The following is a 4,806-nucleotide window of genomic DNA, read 5'->3' on the forward strand; positions in this document are numbered from 1 at the left end:
ACTGAGAAAGAATGAAAGAGAACTTAAAGGCAATGAGCCAGGTTACCTACCTCAGAGCAATTTTCCATTCTACTGGGAGATGTCCTGATAGATAGTCCTGGAAAAACTTTTCAGTAAATCAATGATACACAAAAATTCATTTTAAGACACCCAACACCATCAGTGAGTGCAGCTGATTAAGTTTTGCTTGAAAAAGAAAAAAGGTGAAAGGCATCAATGTTGGTTCATTTCAGTCCCGTTAGATCTCAGTTGTTCAGGACAGAGCCACAAGGGTACAAGGAATGAGACATTCAGATCTAAAGCACTGAAATCCCTAGATCCCCTGAATCATCAGTCAGTTATTTGGTATGCTATGTTTTACAGCAGTTTTTTAAGCATTCAACCCTTGCTTTAGAAGTAAATTTTATTGCCTGAACATTTGCCATTGAAACATTTATAGAAAAATGGAAATTGTAATTGCAAAGCGACTACAGTTTTTCTATTGTTAGGAAATTAAACAACATCAGGTTTTCAAGTTTTGAGCAAATAAAGTCAGTTTTAAATGAAAACAAAGTTCTACTGAACTGAAATTTTCTCACAAAAATCTGCTTAGACCAGAAGGTAATTTTATTGAAAAAAAACTTTTTCCCCCAAATGATAATGTTTCAGACCTTATTTGTTGTATGTATTTTTAGAATGTGTTATGTATCACTAGATAACATTTGCAGACTGTTCCAGTTGCCGAGGTAACTATGTTATTTTAATGATCAGCAGAGAGGATCATTATGTAAAACATTATGTTAATTTCAAACACAGAAAACTGATGTCTTGCTGTTACCTTGAAGCTGCACCTTTTTTTTATTTTTTTTCCCTTAAAGTGCATTTTTCCATGAAAATTAATGGTATAGCTAAATGCTTGAGTATCCTTTTCAGAGTGATTCAGGTTGGCTTTGAAGGAAAAAAAGGCAAAAAATTACACCTGACAATCAACTAATGGCAGATGAAAAAATTCAAACCACCATATATTTTCACAGGAAGAGTATAGGAAAAAATTTCCATGTATTTTTAATAAACATGGATATTGTGCAGGAATTCTAGGAAAGCACATCTATAATTTCATTTTTACCTTTGAAATATATTATTATTTAGTTAAGGAAAGAAAATTATAAAGCACATTTGAGTTCTGTTTATGATAAAGTGTGTGTATTTTCCGTGATACAGAACATCTGATGAAGATATTAAAAACATGACAATACATTTTGCTGCTTTTATTAGATTATGTATCTATAAGATTACTAGACAACACCAACAGTACAAATATCACGCATTTACAATTCTACTGCAATCACAAATGCTCTTTCTGAGCCTGCAGAGAAAACCTTGCTGATGTTAGTAGTTCATGGTGCATTTCTGTTCTCAACCCTGCTTTCTCCACTAAAAAAAAATAAAATTATCCAAACTATGTCTCACATGAAGTCTAGGGTTCATAATGACAATTGCTGCTGTAGCACGCCAGCCTCACAATGGCAAATTGTCTCAGGCTACCAAATGTAACTCAATTTTGTCACCAGAGTCTTCTTTCACCTCTTCTCTGAAGTTCTGCCTGCAGATTGTGTTAAATTATGAACGCTTCATCCTCCAGGTGGAACTGGATGCTTTTATGTATCAGAATATGAGATGCTCAAGACATCTGAGAGCTTCTATATCCTCCTGACACTTCATCATAATCACCTGATCCATTTTAGAGTCAGTGAACTCTTCTGACAATACTCAAAGTGCATTTTGATGGAGTCTATATTTATACAGACTGTACCTCTTCATTCCATGGAGCTTACTCAAATCCTTTCCCAAGGATTTCCTCTGCAGGCAAAGCTCTGACTTCAAAAGGTGGTAGCTCTTTTTCGGATTCTTTAGCCATAATTACACCTAATACACTTCTCTTCTCTTTCAATCTCACTACCCCGACATGCTCGTTTGGCATGCTGAGGTTTGCCAACTTGTACACATCCCAGTGATGATTGCAAGTGGAAAATGTAAGAATGGGAAAGAAACCTCAAGAAATTGTATTAAGTCAGCTAGATACTGTAGAAAGAACATACGATGATCAGCTGGGAATAAGCCATCTTTTAGGTAATAGGATTAGGAATTTATTTCCCCCTTCTAACAGCTTATGCCTCACTTTTCCACTATGGACCAACCAAATGCTTTATCCTGAAAAGCTTTGCTTTCATCTCTAGCATGGTGAAAATAGTGGGCTAAATTTTTAGTCCTTTGAATTATTTAAAATTTTCTGATGGATAGTTTTCTGCTAGAAAGTGCTGATTACTCAAAATCTAAAATTTCTTATTGTAAAAATCTTCTGACAGAATATAATCAAAATACATGTGTTACCCTCTTGACTGCTAAAATACACTGGAATGTGATGCAAAAAAAATTAAGTCAAAAAATGGAATAAAATGAAGAAATACTGAAACAAAACTCCTGAAGTTTATGTTTTATTTCAAACATTTTGGAAAGTCTTTTTATAAATTGTGAAACAGACTTTTCAGATTTTTTTTTCATGGAAATTTTAAATTCTTGCAGGGGAAAAAAGGGAAAAAAATTAATATGTGAGAGGAATTTTTAGTCTAGCAAGATGATTTAAACATTTTAGGGAACAAACAGTTTGAATTTCAATAGAATTTTTAAGCTACATCATATTGCTGATCTTTCTGAAAGAAAAAAATGTTATATGTATTAATACAAGCATGGAATTATCAAGTAAGTGTTACTTCAGGAACACAACTGAGAGATAACCAATTTTTATTAAGTACAAGACAAATAAGCCAGCTGTGCTAACACTGCTAGAGATGAAACACTACCTCTACTCTGCTTTGCAGAAAATGGTGTGGAGAGCAGCACAGAGGATGAGAACAAGCTAGAAAGTGAAGGGCAAACATTTTGTTGCTCTGATTGACATGAGCTGAGAAATACAGGAAGTACAGAAAGAATTTTTGGAGAGTAAAAGAATGGCATTGATGAAACAACAAACTTGAGGATGTGGGCTATAAAAACATATATACAATGAGACAAAAACATTCAAGTTGCATATTTATCGACTGCTAAAAAAAACCCCAAACCTATTTTAACTATCTGCATCATCTCCTATATTTGTATAGAATCTGTAATCTGTCTGATTCATTAAACCCCCCAAAACTAAATAAACTTTTCTCACAAATCTGATAGTGTCAAGAATGCATAGACAGAAGGGATTAGAGACTACAGGAAACCACAAACTGAGTTAAAATTCCTATTCTCTATGGGGATTTTCAAGCAGTTCTTTCCAGAAAAACTGAAATGAAATTAACTGTAGCCAGCTTACTTCTAGAGATGTATATATATATAGATAAAATACAGTAAATATGTGTATATATATGCATATGAATATATATATGAATCAATAATAGCTTATCAATTTATAAGATTATATTGTCAATAATAGCTTATTATAATAGTTTACAGAAGTTTAATAGCTTAAGCTTCTAATTTATAGCAAACATTTAAATTGTGTCTTTGTGGCACTAAGCTTACTTTTAAGCTGCCCACAGACCCCAAATACCTCCTGGTGGGCTGGAAACATTTCAGGTACTGTGGGTTATCTTTGTTTATAAGTTTCAGTAGTTTGAATGTTATCTACACAGTGAAATCCTTCATTAGAGTGAGTCAGTAAGTATATTAGGGAGGCTTTTGATGCCATAGGTATTGAAACTAATGATGATGAAGTTGAATGCCTGTGGGTAAGAATTCAGGGGAAGGCAGACAAGGCTGACATCCTTCTGGGGGGCTGTTATTGTCCACTCAACCAGGAAGAGGAGATGAACAACTTATTCTATAAGCAGCTGGAGAATGTTTCAGGATCACCAGCCCTTGTTCTTGTAGGCGACTTTAACCTGCCAGACATCTGCTGGGAACGTAATGCAGCAGAAAAGAGACCGTCCAGGGAGTTCTTAGTGTGTGGAGGACAGCTTTTTGTCACAGCTGGTGGGTGAGCCCACCAAGGGAGGGACTATGTTAGATCTGCTGTTTGCAAAGAGAGATGGGCTGGTGGGAGATGTGGTGGTTGGAGGCCACTTGGGGCACAGTGATCATGAAATCATAGAGTTCTCCATATTTGGTGAAATCAGAAGGAACACCAGTATGACTTTTACACTGGACTTGTGGAGGACAGACTTTGGCCTGTTTAGGAGACTTATTCAGAGTTCCTTGGGAAGCAGCCCTTAAAACGAGGGAGTTCAGGAAAGGTGGCCGTGCTTTAAAACAGATCTTGAGGGCACAGGAACAGACTGTCCCTGTGTGCCAAAAGGCAAGTTGACAAGGTAAACCTCCAGCCTGGATGGGCAAGGAGGTTTTAAAAGAACTTAGGAATCAAAAGAGGATGGGTCGTCTTTGAAAGAAGGTCAGGTCTCTCAGGAAGTATTTAAGGGTGTTGCTAGGGCATGTAGGAAAAAAAATAGGGAGGCCAAGGCTCAGTTTGAACTTAATTTGGCAACTTCTATAGAGGATAATAAAAATGCTTAAAATGTTTTTATAAATATATGAATGGTAAAAGGAAAAGTAAGACCAACCTTTGTTCTCTACTGTATGTAGGAGGGAACTTAGTAACTGCAGATGAGGAGAAGGCAGAAGTGCTCAATGCCTTCTTTGCCTCAGTCTTTAGTGGGAAGACGGCTTGTCCTCAGAACAACTGTCCTCTAGGTTGGTTGATGGTGTCAGGGAGCAGAATGGTCCCCCTGTTATCCCAGAGGAGGCAGTCAGGGAACTGCTGAGACCCTTGGATATTCATAAATC

This window comes from Parus major, chromosome 3, assembly GCF_001522545.3.
Source record: "Parus major isolate Abel chromosome 3, Parus_major1.1, whole genome shotgun sequence".
NCBI classification, from domain to species: Eukaryota; Metazoa; Chordata; class Aves; order Passeriformes; family Paridae; genus Parus; species Parus major.